Consider the following 20832-nt stretch of genomic DNA (forward strand, 5'->3'; position numbering starts at 1 on the left):
ACCACCACAGTCCTTTTTGGCGCCCAACGTGGGGCACGAAGGGTTGAGATAACAATAGAATTGATTAAACGCATATAACTAACACGCTTGCTTGCTAGTAACCATGTACATTGCCCTGTTAATAATAATAGCTTTGTTCCTATGTCATGCAATCCGTGTCATATTCTCCTTTCTCCTATATATCCGATCCGACAAAGTGCTACAATCTGTGTTCACTTTTTTTAATTCGCTGTGCTGCCAAGCACTGACCTTGGTTTTAATCTGGAATTCAGGCTCTGCACTGTTATCATTTGGGTCCCATGGAAACTATCTTTCAGAGAATATTCAGAACTACACTGCCTTCCTTTTCTCATCTGGACACCAGTTTATTAATAATATTAAGAATGGTACCTTTCCCTCCTTTCACAGTGGGCTAATTACAACCGTTTGGGAGTATTTTGAAGATCCATCTGTAACCCATGTATTGCTATTTCTAATTCTGAACAACCAGTTTCATTTTCTCTCTAAGATTAGTCGATTGTTTAGAAAACTTACTTGGGAATCTGTCCCGAAACAGTCTTGTGGTGAGTGGCTAGGTGTGTGGGATGATGTTAGCAGATACCTGTCACGAGTGTCTCCTCCAATAGTTTTGAACTTCACCCCTGAGCAAGTGCTAAATCCTAAAAAATTAGTAGAATGTTTGAGAGTTGTATGTCCTGACCCTGATAATGCCGGAGAACGACAACTTGCAGCATTGTGCTGGGTCCTGGCTTATTCCTATCAAACACTGTTTAACATCATCCAGCAACTTGAAGAGAGGGAGGAAGTCTCTGAATATGATGACCAAGTAACACACGATGTGGCTGACCCAAAAGACCAACCAACTATGGTATCAGTCGCCCCCATAGTCAAGTCAAAAAAATGGAAACGGAAATCAGCTCGTTTAGTAAGGGAAGAAGGCTCTCCTAAGGAGGAGGAAGAAGAGGAAATGGCAGGCACCTCTAAAGCAGGGCCATCACAAAAACAGCGGGAAGACGAGACAGAAATCATAAAGGAATCAGAAATCACTCGATCCTTATCCCTGAGTGAGATGCGAGAAATACGAAAGGATTATGGTCGACGCCCAGGTGAACACATCCTCACTTGGCTGCTTCGATGCTGGGATGCTGGGGCCAATAGCCTACAATTAGAAGGCAATGAAGCCAAGCAGCTGGGATCCCTCTCTAGAGAAAGGGTAATCGACAAAGTAATCGGGAGAGGAGCACAGGCCCTCAGCCTCTGGAGACGACTCCTGGCGGCTGTGAGAGAAAGATATCCCCATAAGGAAGATATTGTATATCAAATCGGCAAGTGGACCACTATAGATAAAGGTCTCCAGCATCTGCGGGAATTAGCTGTGCGGGAGATGATTTATAGTGATTTGGACAATGCCCAGACACCTCAAGACCCCGATGAAGTCCAGTGCACAACATCCATGTGGCGTAGATTTGTGCGGAGTGCACCACCAGCACATGCCAGTACCCTGGCATCAATTAACTGGGATGAGGGGATGGGACCAACATTGTATGATATGTCCTGCCAGCTTCAAAAATATGAAGACAATCTCTCTGCTCCGCTACAGTCCAGTGTCTCAGCTGTGGAGAAACTGTCTAAAGGACTTGACAAGCTCGTGGAACGAGTGGAACGAGTATATTCCCCCTCATTTGGACAGAGTGATACTTCAGCCACTAAGAATCAGCATTCGCGCACTCAAGAGAGAGAGTACCCAAGACGTACACCACGTGGCACCTTGTGGTTTTTTCTGCGTGACCATGGGGAAGATATGAGGAAATGGGATGGTGTACCTACTTCAACCCTAGCTGCTCGGGTACGTGAACTGAAAGGAAATACAGCAGCAAGAAGAGGGGTTCCTAAGAGAAATGCTGCTCCAGTTTCCATGGGGCAGTACCCCAGAGGCAGTAGAAGAGTTGATGTTATTCTTGACCCTGATGAAGAGACCTCTACCTCTCATTTGCAAGAATTAAGTGGCAGACGCTCCAGCCAGGACTAGAGGGGCCCTGCCTCTGGCCAGGTAGAGGAGAGGGATAACCGGATTTATTGGACTGTGTGGATCCGATGGCCTGGAACATCAGAACCACAAGAATACAAAGCTTTAGTGGACACTGGCGCACAATGTACCATAATGCCATCAGGCTACCAAGGGACAGAACTCACCTGTATCTCCGGAGTGACAGGGGGATCCCAACAACTATCTGTACTGGAAGCTGAAGTGAGTCTAACTGGGAATGAGTGGCAAAAGCATCCCATTGTGACTGGCCCAGAGGCTCCATGTATCCTTGGCATAGACTATCTCAAGAGAGGGTACTTCAAGGATCCAAAAGGATACCGGTGGGCTTTTGGCATAGCTGCTTTGAGCACAGAAAAGATTAGGCAGCTGTCTACCTTGCCTGGCCTTTCAGAAGACCCTTCTGTTGTAGGATTGCTGAAGGTTGAAGAACAACAGGTACCAATTGCTACTACAACGGTGCACCGACGGCAATATCGCACCAACCGAGACTCCCTGATTCCCATCCATGAGTTGATTCACCGACTGGAGAGTCAGGGAGTAATCAGCAAGACTCGCTCACCCTTTAATAGTCCTATATGGCCAGTACGAAAGTCTAATGGCGAGTGGAGGCTAACAGTGGACTACCGCGGCTTGAATGAAGTCACGCCACCACTGAGTGCTGCAGTGCCGGACATGCTGGAACTTCAGTACGAACTAGAGTCAAAGGCAGCCAAGTGGTATGCCACAATTGATATTGCTAATGCATTTTTCTCCATCCCTTTGGCAGCAGCATGCAGGCCGCAGTTTGCTTTCACTTGGAGGGGCATCCAATACACCTGGAATCGGCTGCCCCAGGGGTGGAAACACAGCCCTACCATTTGCCATGGACTGATCCAGTCTGCACTGGAGCAAGGGGGAGCTCCTGAGCACCTTCAGTACATTGACGACATCCTCGTGTGGGGCAACACAGCAGAAGAAGTTTTCGAGAAAGGGAAGAAAATAATCCAAATTCTCCTGAAAGCTGGTTTTGCCATTAAACAGAGCAAGGTCAAGGGGCCTGCACAGGAAATCCAGTTCTTGGGGGTAAAATGGCAGGATGGACGTCGCCATATTCCAATGGATATGATCAATAAAATAACAGCAATGTCTCCGCCAACTAGCAAAAAAGAAACGCAAGCTTTCCTAGGCCTCGTGGGATTCTGGAGAATGCATGTGCCAGGCTATAGTCAACTTGTGAATCCTCTATATCGAGTGACTCGAAAGAGAAACTATTTCGAGTGGGGCCCTGAGCAACAACAGGCATTTGAACAAATCAAACAAGAAATAGCTCGTGCAGTAGCCCTTGGGCCTATCCGTACTGGACCAGCTGTGCAAAATATACTGTACACTGCAGCTGGGGAGCATGGCCTCACCTGGAGCCTTTGGCAGAAAACCCCAGAAGAAACTCGAGGCCGACCTCTGGGCTTCTGGAGTCGGGGCTATCGAGGATCAGAAGCCAATTACACCCCAACTGAAAAAGAAATACTCACAGCATATGAGGGTGTTCGAGCTGCTTCAGAAGTTGTGGGTACAGAGGCACAGCTCCTCTTGGCACCACGGTTACCTGTGTTACATTGGATGTTCAAAGAGAAAATTCCCACTACACACCATGCAACTGATGCTACATGGAGTAAGTGGATAGCACTAATTACACAGCGGGCTCGAATGGGAAAACCCAATCGCCCAGGAATCCTGGAAGAGATTATGGACTGGCCGGAAGGTAGAGATTTCGGAGTACCAACAGAAGAGGTAACCCGTGCTGAAGAGGCACCACCATACAATGAGTTGCCAGAGGACAGAAAGCAGTATGCGTTGTTTACTGACGGATCCTGCCGTGTGATAGGGAGTCATCGGAAATGGAAAGCTGCTGTGTGGAATCCCATACGACGAGTTGCGGAGGCCATGGAAGGGGAAGGTGAGTCGAGTCAGTATGCAGAAGTAAAAGCCATACAACTAGCCCTAGATATCGCCGAAAGAGAAAATTGGCCAGTATTGTATCTTTATACTGACTCATGGATGGTGGCAAATGCTCTGTGGGGGTGGCTGCAGCAATGGAAAGAGAGCAACTGGCAGCGCAGAGGTAAACCTATCTGGGCTGCTACCCTGTGGCAAGATATTGCTGCCCGGGTAGGAAACCTGGATGTTAAAGTACGTCATGTAGATGCCCACATGCCCAAGAGTCGCGCTACTGTAGAACATCGGAACAACGAAGAAGTGGATCGAGCTTCGAAAATTGAAGTGGCTCAGGTGGACCTAGACTGGGAACGTAAGGGTGAGCTGTTTGTAGCTCGATGGGCCCATGAAACATCAGGACATCTGGGGAGGGATGCCACTTACAGATGGGCTCGTGATCGAGGGGTGGACTTGACCATTGAAGCCATCACACAGGTTACCCATGAGTGTGAGACCTGTGCTGCAATCAAGAAAGCCATGAAGGTAAAATCTCCCTGGAACAGGGGGAGATGGCTAGGGTTTCAATATGGTGAGGCCTGGCAAATTGACTATATTGGACCACTTCCAAAAACCCGCCAAGGCAAACGGTACATACTCACCATGGTAGAAGCAACTACTGGGTGGTTGGAAACATACCCTGTAAACCATGCCACGGCCCGAAATACTATCTTGGGCCTGGAAAGACAAGTATTGTGGCGTCATGGTACACCAGAGAGAATTGAGTCTGACAATGGGACTCATTTCCGAAACAATCTTGTTACCTCCTGGGCAAAGAGGCATGGTATTGAGTGGGTATACCACATCCCTTATCACCCACAAGCCTCTGGGAAGGTTGAGAGGTACAATGGACTGTTAAAGACTATGTTACGAGCATTAGGTGCTGGGACATGGAAACAATGGGACACAAATCTACCAGAAGCCACTTGGCTAGTTAACAATAGGGGGTCTAACAGCCGTGCTGGTCCTGCCGAAACAAAACCCCTACACACTGTGAAAGGAGCTAAAGTTCCCGTAGTGCATGTAGGAAGGTGGATGGGGAAGGCAGTGTGGGTTGCTCCTGCCTCGGGAAAAGGCAAACCCACTCGTGGGATTGTCTTCGCCCAAGGACCAGGGTATACCTGGTGGGTCATGCAAAGGAATGGGGATATCAAGTGTGTGCCTCAAGGAGATTTGACACTGAGAGAAAACTAATCTGTAATCTAAGTTATATGTTGTAGGAAGATGCTGTAGGATCAACGACAGGTCATCATTGCAAGGAGCCGGGCAGTGCAACAAGAACTTGAGTGTGACACAAATGTTATGGAATAAGGGGTGGAGGTTGTATTGGGTCTGGCTGGAATGTTAACTTTCCCAGCAGCAGCCCATACAGTGCCGTACGCTGTACTTGTAGCTGGAACAGCAGTGTTACCACACCAGTGTTGTGTCTGCTGCTGAGCAGCAGTGGCACAGTATTAGGCCTTTCTCTAACCCTCCTAGGGGGTGGGCAAAAGTTGAGGAGAGAAACATCACTAGGGCAGCTGGCCTAAACCAATCAAAGGGATATTCCATACCATGTGATGTCACACTCAGCAATAAAAGGGGAAAACAGGAAGAAGAGAGGAGGGGTGGGCTCTCGTTTGGAAGACGTCGGTCCTCCTCTCGAACACCGGCTGCGTGCGTTGAGGCCTTGCTTCAAGGACGTGGTCAATCATCGCTCATTTGTGGGAAGTAGAGAGTAATTTCTTTCCTCTGCACTTCCATATAGCCTTCATTTATTTTGTTTGTTTGTTTTCCTCCCTTCTTTTTATTTTCCTTTTTTCCCCTCCCTTTCCCCTTTCCCTTTTTATTTCCCCTTAGTTAAATTGTTAGTTCGGTAGTCTTTATTTTATTATTATAATTATTTTCCCTTTAATTAAATTATCCTTATCTCAACCCGTGAGTTGTTCTTTGCTTTACTTCTCCCCCTCCTCATCTAAAGGAGGGGGAGTGAGAGAGCGGTTGTGGGGTTTAGCTGCCCAGTACGGTAAAACCACCACAGGTGTGCTGTGAGATTTGGCTGTAAAATCTCAGCATCAATCATAATATTAATACACTTCTCAAACAAAAAAATAAGGATGGCCCTCCTCATTTTTCATCTCAAAGAAGAGCCTAAAGATTAAAGAAATTATAATGTTATTTTTTTTCAGATGTTTTTCTGGGTAAGTGATCCAGTAGTGATTGAAGGTTACTTCCAAATGTAGTTGGCCTTCCAGAAAACCTTTAGGAGCCAAATGCAAAGTATAGACACACTATGTCTTACTATTCTAAAGACAGATACTTCTGTACAACTCTATCTTTTCTGTACAACCTATATCTTTCAAGTAAATACAACTCTTAAGAGCTGCTCAAGAGCCTTTATTGCCCTGTTTATTTTAGCATCTCCCTAACCATCTCCTCCGAGCTGTGGATGGCATGCTTACCTGGGTATCTTTCAGTTTAAACCCAGCTCTTACACTGTTTTGAACCTGGGAAGCAGAGCTTTACAATAAGCCAGAGAAAAAAAATGAAGAATAAATAACAGAGCTGTAATTTAGGATGATGAGAACCAAGAAAAGCCAGAATTTGTGTATGCGATTGCGAGGTAACAATCTACAGGCTTACCAGAATTCAGTGTGAAAAATGAAAATAGGTTGATTTTATAAAATTCTAGCTTGTTGGAACTCTATCTCCTCCTCCTACAAGACAGACACATTAGCTTTCCTGATTTGTTCATAGGTACCTAAACAATCAACTTAGAATGAAATACCTGGCAGTTCTTTAGTTCTCTCCTCAGCTGAAGAATTGTGATATGATGGGGCTCTTGCATGGTGCCAGTTCCAGTGTCAATTTGCTGCACGGTGAGAGCTTCCTGCTTTTTAAGCTAACATCATCATTCAAATCAACCAGGAATGGGAAGGCTTCGTCCAAACAGTTTCTGTAGCTGAAGCACTGAACTTGAAGCTGGGTGAGCTGTTCTTCTAGCAAACTGATTCAGGTTCTTTCTTGATTTAAGTCATGTCAACACTGATTACCAACTTGTTGGTTCTGCAAAGCTTCTCAGAGCAATCTGATTTCAAGTTCCATTTCATCAATCCGGTCTTGATCAGGGTTGTAGTTGACAACTGGTTTATTTCTAATGTTTTTGGCTCTGTTTGCATATTTGAGCGAATTTACAGATTCATCAAAGTCTGATGAGGATGGACTTATACATGTTATCATGACAGTCTTGGCGTTCCCTCCTAGGGAGTCTTTCAGAATGCGAGTGATTTTAGCATCCCTGTATGGAATATGTACGCTTTTCCTTTTTGGGTCTCCAAGAGCACTGATGACATTTCCCAAGGCCAACAAACCACTATTGATTTGAATTGATTCTTTGAATCCTTCACTGGTATTTCCAGTCTTTGTCACCCTCTCTGATCCTGCCAAATCCACAAAATGGAACTTTGAAGCAATCATCTGGACTGATTTCCAAGATGAATCCTGTGGATCACTATTTTTTTTGAGACTCTGCAGATTGTTTCTGACAAATACTGATAGTAAAAATGGCATGTGATCAACTAGAGTGTTCGTTCATTTGTGTTGTGCCTGCGTGACGAGCTGCATTGCCACTTTCCAACAGGCTCATCACTTCATCTGCACATTCTACTAGGAATTCCTTAGCACCAACAATCACTTCAAACACCAAAAGAAAATCAGAATAATTACATTAATTTTAAACTTTTCAGTAAAAGTTTACTGCAATTATGAAGAGTCAATCTATAAACACAAATCACAGAAGCATACCAGCCTGCATTATTATAAGGTCGTAGCACATAGCTAAATAAAATAAAACAGTATGTGGAAAGCATGAAGTACAACACATCTGAAACCTGCAGAAATAGAATATATGGGTGTATTTTGTCACACCATTTGAAACAGTATTGTAAACAGAATACACAGAATACACTTAGGTGTTTACACATCGTCTTATGCAATTTGCAACCTAGTGCTATCTAGAAAAAAAGTATGAGCAAACCTAGCTCAAAGCTTACTTTGTCAGTTAAAAAAAAAAAAAAGACAGAAATTTTGAAAGTTTGTAGTAAAAGTGACTCCCAGCCTATGTTAAGAACATAGTTCTTAGTGGAATGGAAGCAGATATTTACAGCATAAGTAGCTTAACAAATATAACTTTGAAGTGAGAAGCAAAGGCTTAATCTTAAAGCATTCATTCAACTGAATAATCATGCACAATTGTGTTTCTATGCTGAATTTGCAGAAACAGTAACAGTACTACCTTACTACCTGATGCTGCTTCTGGAGGAACATTGATATTGTTCATAGGAATCTCAAATGAAGGCTGCTTCAGATCAGCTAAACTGAATTGATATTTTGAAAACGTGACTTCGTCTAGTATTAGTCATCGGTAAGCTCTCTTTTCAAGAGATGGAAACAATAATTTGTGCACACAACAGAAATCAAATGCACAAAGTTCTAGAGCTGAAATCCTACCTGTATTTCCCTTTTCATCTTCTCAGATATGTAAATCTTTCACAGAGGTCTCCAACTCCAATAAATCTCAAAGTTCTTCCTCGTAAACCTCTATATAAGATACCTTCACTCGGAAATTGATGTTATGGTTTTCAGAAATATGCTGAAATAACTCCTGAATAGCCCGTGGGATTATGCCTTTTTCATCCTCTGAAAATGATGCTAAAATATAAACACAGATGTCACAGATACTTGCAGTCATTCTGTCACACAAATTACAAAGACTAAAACTAAAGAGAAGTCTGCGAGGTTTATCACTCAATATAATAAGGAATAGGAAGAGCTCAGTTTTCCCAAGTTTTCATGTAAAGATTTGCTTTTCTGTTGATCAGAAATGCATGGAAATGATACAGAACTTTACTACTTTCTGCGGGTACGAGACTACAAGAAAATTAAATTAGTAAAAAATCACGCTAGAAGAAAAAAATATTTTGAACTTGCTAATGAATTAATGATAAAACTTCAAATCCTTTATGCAAAAAGAACGAATACATAATTTTCAGGGTTTCAAATTCAGAATCAAGGACCAAGAAAAATCCAGGTAGTCTTCTAATTCCTGCTACTCCACTTCTTCTCTCTTATTCAGCAGAACAGACAAACAAATTGTGACTTCTCGATACGGAAGGGAAGATAACCAGAGCTGGTGATACAGGATTTCAGGGAAAGTCAGAAAGCAAAATTGTATACATGCAGAAGCTGAAGAATTCTTCTGCGAACTAATACAGAAAAATAGTAGTTTCCAGTCTCAGGTGTTTGAGAAACACTGACTTGGAAATACCAAGTAAGTCGAATAGTAGAGTTTCAGATATCTGCCTTTAAAAAAGCAAAATTTGAATTCCACATAAAGTTCAACAAGGCCAATATGCAAGGTTCTGCACTTGTGCTGGAACAGTTCCAAGCACAACTACAGTCTGGACAGAAAACAGATTGAGAGCAGCCTTGAGGAGAAGGACCTGGCGGTGTTGGATGATGAGAATCTCCACCTGAGCCAGCAATGTGTGCTTCCAGCCCAGAAAGCCAACCATATCCTGGGCTGCATCAAAAGCAGCATGGCCAGCAGGGGGAGGGAAGTGATTGTCCCCCTCTGCTCTGCTGTCGTGAGACCCCACCTGGAGCTCTGGGTCCCCCAGCACGAGGACGTGGAAGTATTTGAGAGAGTCCAGGAGGGCCACAGGGATACTTAGAGAGATGGAGCACCTCTCTTACGAAGACAGGCTGAGGGAGTTGGAGTTGTGCAGCCTGGAGAAGAGGCTTTAGGCACAGCAGCCTGCCAGTGCCTAAAGGGGGCCTACAGGAAAGCTGGGGAGGGACTCTGGAGGGACTCTTTGGCAGGTGGTGTAATGATAGGACAAGGAGGAATGGCTTTCCAACTAAAAGAGGGTTGATTTGGATTAGATATTCAGAAGAAATTCTTTACTCAGAGGGTGGCAAGGCACTGGCACAGGTTGCCCAAAGAAGCAGTGGATGCCCCATCCCCGGGGGTGTTCAAGGCCAGGCTGGATGGGGCCCTGGGCAACCTGGTCTAGTGGGTGACATCTTTGCCCGTGGCGGGGGGTTGCAACTGGGTGATCTTTAAGGTCCCTTCCAACCCAAACCCTTCTAGGATTCTATTCCATGAAATTTATCTATGAAATCTCTTTGTCAGACTCTGAAAAAAGTCCAAGAGTGAGTTTGCTTCATACAATTACCTAAAGCAGATACTTTCTAAGTAGGATAAATGTAGCCAAAATTTCTAAAGCACTGTGTTTCAGAAAGTAGTGTAAGTTGCCTGTTAGAATAGAGAATGGGAAAGAGCACTTTAATTTTTTTTTATTTTTTTTTTCTCTCATACTTTTGGTATAGCCTAACGGACACAGAATTTGTGTTTAGAACACAACCATCACATAAACTTTGGAATATATATGTCTTTTTTTGCTATACATTTTTTCATTATCTCTTAAAAATTCTCAAGCATCATCTGTTATGTATTAAATACTTAATTTGCAGAACTACATTGTTCACACACACACAAAAAAAGACTTTTTACAACGTACCAATGTGACCACCTCCAATGGTGTAAGTCTTCCCAGAACCTGTCTGTCCGTATGCAAATACTGTAGCATTATATCCCTCAGCCAAAGACACTAGAAGAGGTTTAATGCAAACTGGATAAACTTCTTCTTGGGTTGAGTTTTTGCCAAATACAACATCAAAAGTGAAGACACGGTCTTTCCCAATGATTATTTGTTGTGTATTTGGGACTAATCTCACGCATACTTGGTGGTTATGAAGTACTTCCTTGGAAAGCAGAGGTCTGACCCTTACTGCAACTTTAACCAGGATCTCCTCCATGCCGGCCTCCATCTCTGTGCTCCCCACTCGGTATTCAGGAAGTCATTACGAGATCTGTTACAATTCCTCTGTTCACCTCATTTGCAATTTTCTGCACCTAAGAAAAAATGTTCTCCGAGTTAAATAATAAAGAATTAACTCCCTGCTGAAACAGAATGTTGAAGAGTTTCCCAAAGAATACATAAGCATCATTACACCCTGGAAAGGAACTGTGATAAAAAAGCAGATATGTTAACAACTGTTAAACCAGTGCAGAAACTAATTTTGCTTCTATTACCTTCTAAGCTAGCAGACTTAACCTTTGGTCTGAAAGTGGTCAGACTTTCTGTTTGGATGTTATACTGCCGGATGAAGCAACAATATTGTAAGATCTTGTTAATGAACTCTTGATAAAGCATAGACTTACAATGAACCTTATTTTCTCACTGCTACAGTACCGATGCATAAGCAACAGAAATTATTCAAACAAAACCTTTTTATCCTGAATTTATACCTATAGACACACACGTGCTTGAAAGCCATCTTCTGCTTACAAGGGCCAAGTATTTAGAATTTCAGAAGCACAGAAAGCTGTCGTGTTGCTTACATGGTGGGTATGATTTTAAATAGTTGTGATTACTACACACCAAGCATTCCTCTGATTTTAATCCGTCTCTTTATGCCCATATGGAACTATTTTTTATTAGTTATATATTTCAGCAACCATGGTTCCTTATACTGCCCCCCATCTATTAATTCTGAAGCACAAGAAGAAGCATCGAATAGGATTTCTTTACAAATGTCTACCAGAAACACTCCAAAGTCTCGATGGGTATCAAATGCTGCCGGATCCCAAACACATCTTCTGCTCTTGCTGATTCTCAGTCAAGGAGGCTTTGCCATGCAAAGGAAAGTTTGCTGAACTTCCTTCTTGCTCAACTCCCACGCAGCCTTTTTGCTCTGTTACCCAACTGGCAGGACTCACCAGCTAAGCACATCAAATTCAGCCTGCATGAAAATGCAACCAGATTGAAACACAAGTCTTCTGTGGTTGCAAAGAGAAGAGTTTTGGCATTTCACTCACACCCATTTGCATTGAGGGCTTGTCCATTCAGAGCTGAGAAACATTGGAAGCTGACAAAAAGCCTTGTTGTACAGAACAGAGCAAAGGGAAACCAAGAAAGAGAAGCAAGAGCCTGAAATCCTGCTCATTTCAGAAAGGGCACGGCAATCACGAGCACATACTGAAAACTTACTGACTCGCCCCCCCCGCCCCCCCCTCCCAAAATGACACCCAAACTAGTCGCGGGAGGGGAGGGGCGGAGGAGGGGAGAGATCCCATTTCCTACTTCCTCAAACAAACACCAAGCAAAATGCCGGCTCAGCGGCGCTGTGGGGCGGCTCCCCCCAGCCCCAGCCCCGGCCCCGTCGCTCCCCGCTCCAAACCTGCTCCGGGCGGCGGGAGGCAGCTTCCGGGCGGGCTGAGGGGCCGGCGGGCCGCGCCTGGGCCGCCCGAGCTGCTGGTGACAGTGCCTCGCTAGGCAACGGCCGCAACCTTCGGCGGCGCCGCCCCGCCGCGCACAGCGGCCCCCCGCGGCAGGAGGGCGCGGGCGGAGCGGGGGTTGAGGGATGGGTGTGAGGGGACACCGGAGGGCAGCGGGGGGCAGCCCCCGGCCCCCAGGGATGCGCACAGCTCGCCCTCGAGTCCTGGGCAGGGTGGAGGGGGCCGTCTGCTTGTGGTCAAAGCAGGGGTGCGAAATGCGGCTTCCATCGCCGCGCTCGTCATGGAGGAGAGCGTCTCCTTACGGCTCCGGTGGAGCTCAGCGGTAAAGGCTGAGTTTTCCCTCAAACACAAGCGGTCTCCAAGTAGGCGAGCCACGCTCACAACTGCTCGCAGCTGCTGGCCCAGCAGCCGCCGGGAGTGCCCAGGCACACGTCCACACAGACACATCTGTAGACACAATGCCGACAGAGCTCAAGGAGCAAAACGCGAACGGATTCTGTCCGATTTGTATATGAAAAACAACAGGTAAGACCAAGTCGGTCCCATTCATGACATGGAACACTGCTTTAGCAATTTGTAAGTGCACAGAGCTTACTCCACCCTAAAGACTTGATAAACAAAGAGACATTTAGAAAGCTAAGCTGTGAAATGACTGAAACAAAAAGGTGTATTTCCAGCTTCAGTTCCCTAAAGCGTGTAAGTACTTCTCAGAAACATAAGACAGGACAATGTAAAGATGTAATCTGCGATTAAGTAGTTCTTCTTTCACAGGGAAAACCAAAACCAATGACTTTTCAGGGACAGCAAAAACTCTTGATGAGACAACAACCTTACTCACTGTTGAAAATACAATCCCTTTACATCATTGACCTCACTCTGCTGCTGTTCTCTCCTTTTTCTTCTTTTCTCTCTTTTCTTCACATTTATAGATCTACACCCTGAAGCTAGAGATTTACCAGCACGTCGGCCACTTCTGCCTTTTCCAGGCTCTGAATCAGTATCACTTTCCAGTTGTAGTAAGGCAAAACGAGATGCAGTGGTAGGGACTGAACTGATTAGAGCAGATTCCATTGCCATTGTCTGAAATTCTAGGGAGCTGGCTTCTTTTAATTATCAGTTTCCTGGGAAAGTAGCACAGAAGGTAGAATGAAAACATTGTTTGATCAAACAAGCAATAATTCATATCATTAAACCACAGAAGTGGTTTTTTTTTGGCTCAGAAAGCATAAGACAGGGCTGGAATTGGGGGAATGAGGGAGAAATCAAAAAGATACAGTATAATTTATTTATATTTTAACCGACTACACTGTATTACCTTAGGTAACTAAAGAAGAATTACATTAAAAAAAAAAAAAACAAAACAAAAAAAAAAAAAACAAAAAAAAACTGTCTACCAAACACATTTTAGGCTAATACATTCGCTCTTGAGAGATTTTGTGGAAAAAAGGTGGCTCTACAAGAAGCTGGTCTTCATGTTCTGGGTGGAAATAGACAGAATAGAATAGAATAGAATAGAATAGAATAGAATAGAATAGAATAGAATAGAATAGAATAGAATAGAATAGAATAGAATAGAATAGAATAGAATAGAATAATTTAGTGCTTAAAAACTATTTCAGATGCCATCCCCAGAGCCTGACAAACACAATTTAAAAATGAAGTAGATAATACACATACGCAAGCTCCAGTTTGGGGTAAGGAGCCTTATCTCTTCTTTTACAAGAAGTTTAATTTTGTTTGCAATGCACTGGAGATTCAGCAAGCAGTTTTCTCCACAGGGAGGTGAACCCAGCATTTCAGCTGGTACCGTCCACAAACATCAAGTTCACCTGTTCTTACAGCAAGACACAGAGGATACGTTGGGAGGAGACAGAACTAAGTAACACTTATGCCTTCTGTTGTTGCCTGTAGCTAAAAGCAACATGTACATCCCTGGGGCACCATTCTAAAGATCAAATCATTTACCTAGCATTAAAGCTAGATCCTGGGTATATCTATGTTTGTCCAACTGCAGTTTTTCCATGCAGAGTTTGGTCAATTAGCAGAGTATTGAAAGTGATGATATCCATCTCTGATTACAAATTTCATAGAAAACAGACATCTAGATATGCTGACATATTATGACAGAGGTGTAGTGAGATAATACATACTTCTTGAAATTACTGTTCAAAAGGGATCTTTAGAGTTTGAAACAAGTTCTTGAGTTATCTGCTTAGATAACCTACAAATCTGTTCCTTATTAAGTACTATTACAAAAGAACATGAGACTCTGCAGAAGTTTCCACAGGCTCTCTTTACCACTTAACTCCAGAATTTCTCCAGTCCAAAATTGTATAGGTGCTCCATATATACTCAGGTATGTCAACATGCAACAATAGCATGGCAGAGACCATTCCCCAAAATAATGATTTAAAAGGAATATGTCATTTCACTTATCAGAGATGAAAGAACCATGCTCTACTCTTAAGTTTACAGGAGACAAAAAGGTTACAGAAAAGAGCATTCTCATCACACAAAGTTACTCAACTCCATTTCTCTCAAAAGAAGAGAAAATGAAGCTGGTCATTCTTAGGAGAAAACGGCCATTGAGCTGTGAATCTACTTGATGCTGATATTCAGATTAGCTGATCAGACCACAACTATGTATCTAGAAAATACAGGTCAATCATATCTACATCATAAGTAATTCATATTTGTCACTCTTTAAATGACAGAACAGGATACATTTGGATTTTTGTGCAGACAAGACTGTGCACATATGCACACGTGTGCATACATTGACAAATATTTTAATGCTAAATAACTATATAGTTAACCAGCTGAGGAAATTAGTTAAAGTTGAGAGACTTCATGCTCTTACTAGCTGGACACAAAATATGTTGAAACTTGAAGCTCAGAGAAAAGATTACAGGTGCATCTTTACAGCAAGAAAAAGCACCAGATAAAAGTGCTCAGTCATGTTCCACAAGAACTTATGATGCTGGATGTTGCTCTAAAGCAGACAACACTCAAAGTTTTGTCTGCAGACTCCCTGCTGTGCTTGGCTTAAGAAAAAAAAAAAAAAAGAACTATAGTATGACTCTTCAGTAAAAGCTTGGAATTTCTAGTCTCTCTCTACTGTGGTGTATTTATAGTTAATGTAAACAGTACAACGGCACAACAGTCTTTATTTGTACAGTGGCAGCAGTGGCTAATGCTGCCAAATCCTTCTTTTTGCACATACAATCTGAAAACAATTACACGTAGCTGAACCTCTACACAGGTACATAAAGTGGCTGCAAACTCCCTTCTTTCGTCTATAAATACACCAATATAAATACACCAGTAAGTATACCTTTGCTGTCTTATCGTAGTTGGCATGCAATTAAGAGCCCAGCTGACAAGTACATTTAACAAGTACTACCCATGGAATTCTGCTGTTCCAATTCACTGAAATACTACAGTGACAACATGATATCAATTTACAAAACCTTATTCCTGAATTCGGTGTTTCTACATCATCATCATCATAATGGATGGCAATGAGTTTATAAAGTGAATTGCAAATACATGAGATTGCAGGTTATTTTCTAGTTGAGTCGCAGATAGTTGTTAACATTGCTAATTCAGTTGGTAGGACATTTCAATACTATTCATATTACAGCAGGATCAAATTATCCCACTTCTGCAACACCTAAAGATGGATCCAGTGATTCACCAAGGCCTACCACCATGCCAGGCTTCATATTTTAGCACCACACCTACAATTCTGGCAGACCCATTTTATTAAGCACCTAGCACTTCAGTTTCAAAGTATGGCTCCCATTCCCCCCTCCCTGAAAAAACAATGGGCTGATACCTCAAAAGCTTTCAGCTAATTAGAGGTGCTTGCTAGCACCCTTTCAGAGGCTGGTATAGTTCCCCCCACCTCAGGAATTATGAGCAGTGTTATTCTGTATTGCTATAGAAATAACCAGCCGTAGAAAATTAAAAACACACTGGTGTAATTGAGCTTGAGGCTGTGTTTAAGGAAGCTTTTTGATCACAGAAAGAAAGTGTTCAAATATGATTCAAAGATCAAAGCCGAAATTCCTTGAAGTGGTATATTCTTTATTGCAGCGCTGGATGATGCACAGGGGATCTCTCCACCTATCGTGCATACCCAAGGCGGAAAGCAGTCTTGAATTTATACAATCAATCTATCAATATTCTACAAGCGCCTATACATATTCCTTACCTATCCCCGCCTTCCCTCGCTTCTCATGCTAATTAGCCTTTTGACACCTTGCGCCTGCGTAGAGCCTCCCAAGAATTGTGGGCAGGGGTCTTTGGGACGTGGGCAGGGGTCTTTGGGAGGAAGACCCCGAGTCTTCCTCACAGTGTACTTTTCACCTTTGGTCAGGAATCTGCTGAGCTGGCATGTTTCTTAATTGCAAGCGCTGGTTGTTGCTAATTCTTCCATTTGTTGTATCTTTATAATGAATTCCAATGTCCAGTTTTGAGATTTATAGTCCTTCCATTTGTTTCTCTGTCTGTCTGCCGCTTCCTTATCATGAGTTGCAGCATCTTGTTTCGAGATATACAGTCCTTGTCTGGGGATTGTTCTTGCCTCCCCAATGCCTCCCCACTGCCTCCTTAATCAAATACCACAAGGAGTTTCATAATTCCACAGATCAAACTATGACCTGAAGCATTATTTCAACTTCTACAGTAGTTTTCAAGGAAGAGTTTTGAAGTGCGGTAAAATATTGGAAGTAAATAACAGCCTGTTGCCCAAACCCTATTTATCTGAACACAATATTCCCTACTACATAGGCTACAGGAAAAATCCGCATGAAGGTAAAAGGAAGCAAAGCCTGCTGGCAAGTATTTGAAATTGTTTCCATTTGTGTTATATATTAGCAAGAGCCACAGTCTTGAGAGAAGACTTTCACTAATGTGTCAAGGAAGTAAGTAACCCCGTTACAAAAAGAGCCCTCAATAATCCAAGTTGCAACACCATCATGGCATGGATTGACAGCTCCCATAAATGACCCAGTTTCCCAACTTTCTGATCTGCATATCACTAGCAGGCTGTTAGTGCAACTCTCTGTGCAGTCTGCTCCAAGCAGTAAGAGTTGTGAACACAGCTCCTGCAGCCAAAAGTACCTGTTACTCAGATTCATGCATCACCAACAGAAGATGAGCATTATATACATGTACCATATAATTTTAAGGCAACATTATAGCAATGGTTATTTCTAGCAAGTAGTAATTTATTTATTTATTTATTTAGTGCTTTACTCATTTGTAGGTCATGCTTTTCTACAAACCATGTCAGCATACGTGAATGGATTATTTCAGATTTTTATATTAAAACAACAGATAAGACCAAGTCGGTCCCACTAATGACATGGAACACTGCTTTAGCATGTCTGATGCAGCAATTTGTAAGTACACAGAGCTTACTCCACCCTAAAGACTTGATAAACAAAGAGACATTTAGAAAGCTAAACTGTGAAATGACTGAAACAAAAGGGTGTATTTCTAGCTTCAGTTCCCTAAAGCATTTAAGTACTTCTCAGAAACAGAAGACAGGACAATGCCCTGAAGAGCTTCAGTCTAGTTTTAGACATGATGTAACAAAGCTAACTATGATAAAAGTAACATATCCAGTGTTTCAGTAACACCGAATCCCTTTTCTATGTTACCCACCTTAACCCACACTGCAGGTCAAATAGCTCTACTGTAAGCACTGCTGTAAGCCCCCAACACACATGTTAAGAGGAGCGTAATGCACACCCAGAAACTCAGTTGGAGCATCAGCAGCTTCCTGGTCTGCGTACAGCTTTTTATACATGCATGAATTTACAGTTAACTGGCAAATGTTCAAACACCACAAAGAAATGAGCAGCACATCACAATTTAGGACTCTAGGCTGACGTTAGGAGCAGACTTTCAAGCATTTGTGGAATAACCACATAGCTTTAAATACGGTGATCTACTGTTTCAAGGAAAATACGCTGAATAGCCCAAAAACACAACTCAGTTCCTCTTGAACCACTTCCATCTTCAACTAAACTAATAAAGCCACAGATTTCCAAGAACTTTGAAAAGAGCATCTTCCCACACGCTGTCTCCTTGTGTCTATTACTAACATGCTTATTTGCCACCATCTATCATCGAAACACGTGCTCAGCTAACACCTAAAGTACTGACTGTACTAACTCACCACTGTGTCTCTTATTTTTTTCCTTCATCTTCTGAGATTTGATTTCCTCAAGTGTTTTTATTCCAAAATTCAGATTGCCCTCTGAAAATAGGAAACAGTTCATGAGACTGGCTTAGAGGCACTCACTGAGGACCACAGCTCCTCAGGCTTCTTAGCGCTCAGCAACTTTCTGAAGTATTTAGAATAAAGCCTGGCAACACTCCTCACAAGTGAAAGAGCCAGAGAACCAAGGGCATTTTGCCCCTCCTTTCATCCTTCAGGCTTAAAAATGTAGTTTTAATTTTAATCCATTTACACGATATTAGATCCCTCTATCGTTAGATATGGCTTATCAACAGTGGTTGCAAGGCTGCACGTGCAGCCATTTCAACTCCACGCTGTGGCCCTGTTTTGTTCTCCAAAAGTAAAGAAAAGGAGTTCACCTTTCTGACCCAATGGGCACATGATGGTATTCATGGCAGAAATGAGATCATGGAAATAACCGAGTCCATTCAGCACCCCTACATTTTGTTGTGTTTTTACACCACACTGCTTTTGAGTTAACTGTCAAGTTCTTCTGATTTATCCTACTAAGGTGCTGGAATACCTTGTTTAGTAGCAGTAGAACTGCCTTTGCGAGTGGAAATCACCCGTAATCCATTTTTGCCTTCCACAGCTGGTTGCTGGACGGGAGTTTTAGTTTCTTCTTCCTCAGAAAGTTGGTCTGAAGGGGAAAAATCTATTCAGTTATGCATAGACCAGATTGTTCATGATTACGTAGCTCATGCAGTGACACTTCAGCCCATGCTTCATATAAAAAACTTTGTTGCTCTTTTGTTTTGTTTTGTTTTTTAAAGAGCTACATTGACCTGATGAACTCCTAAGTAGAATACACTAGGACAAAACATCTAGGACTCTAGATTCTCTCTGCAGCTTTAAGTACTACACAACACATTGCTCTTCAGACAGAAAAAAGAAATTTCCTTCCTAGTTTCACATAGAACTTTACACAACAGACCAGCTAAAGCCAGGAGTGGTTCTAAGCTTTCCTCCAACGTTTCAGGTTCTGTCCACTGACTGCCAGACAAAGCCACCAGTGACCTGGCCACACTGCCTGCCCTATCGCTAGTCAGACCTCAGGTCATCTGTGATTTCTACATTCCTTTACAGCACAGATTCCTTCAAGAACCAAAGATTTACACAATCATTTACAGCACAAATTCCTTCCAAGAACCAAAACATGCTCACCATCATCATCTTCATCATCATCTGCAGCATTGATTACAACTGGAGGGTGTGTAGGGCTTGGGACATTTTCAGAGTTTTCCACTTTCATCACCCCCTTAGCTGTGGAGAGGGATTTGACTGGACAGAAAGTTTGTTTTGCTGCAGTGACATCTGAGCCACTTTCAAAGCATCGTCCGCGGACTCAGGCGGACTTGGCAGTGTAGCTAGAGGAAGAGGAGGATCATCGGTAATATGACAGTTTAAAACTTTGACCACAATTTAGCAAAGAGGTGGTAGGAAAGGCAGATAACCCGCACAGACAATGAATTCATCATCTCCTTTTGCCTATCCCATCACTGTTTACACCGTCAACAATGACTTCCCTTCGAACAACAACAAATCTCCCTACCACCCAGCAAAAGATGAAACAACAGGAAGCAAACTGCAAGGCAAACATCACACAAAGCCAAGAGAAGCTGAGCACGAAAGCAGAAAACAAACACCAGCAGTACACTCGGTGCAGTACACCTATGACTGCAGACCTTTTCCTGTACTCACAAATGAACAGTTACCTGATGCCCCCTACAGGATTGGCACCCACTAAGTAATACTCCAAATTAAGTCTTCAGCGCTTCAAGAAAAAGGACCTAAACTCACTCTTGCTTGGTGGGAAGAATTGTCCACCGATGTAACGTCCCTTTGCATGATGAAAAGCACAGTTGGCTTTCTGACAGCCTCCCGTCTGGTTCTCCCAGTAGCAAGGAATCTCACTGCACTTTTTCTGAAGACAGAAAGAAAGAAAAGCTCGTGATAACATGCACCTGAGGCTTGCAAAGAGATGCGCAGCTCCAGATCATGACAGCTGTCACAACACAGTGCTGAAACATCATTCCAAAGGTCAGTTTCTCAGTTCAGTGGAGTATTTCTGGGCATATTCACAAAGTTTGCATAAGCTGGAACCACTATGCACATTTAGATTTGTCATCATTCAGTTAGAGAAGACAGGCACTCTCAGACACCAGTTGAGGGTGGGTTAAACTAATACACCTAGGATTATACTAACATTATTCAGAGGGAAAA

At 43.0% G+C, this 20832-nt stretch overlaps 1 pseudogene; it reads right to left on the minus strand.

Annotated features, from left to right (window-relative positions):
* LOC137849006 (kinesin-like protein KIF27) overlaps positions 1-20383 on the minus strand; it is a 35457-nt pseudogene extending 15074 nt beyond the window's left edge.
* Positions 20384-20832: the final 449 nt, after the last annotated feature.

The sequence above is a fragment of the Anas acuta genome, unplaced genomic scaffold, assembly GCF_963932015.1.
Source record: "Anas acuta unplaced genomic scaffold, bAnaAcu1.1 SCAFFOLD_114, whole genome shotgun sequence".
NCBI classification, from domain to species: domain Eukaryota; kingdom Metazoa; phylum Chordata; class Aves; order Anseriformes; family Anatidae; genus Anas; species Anas acuta.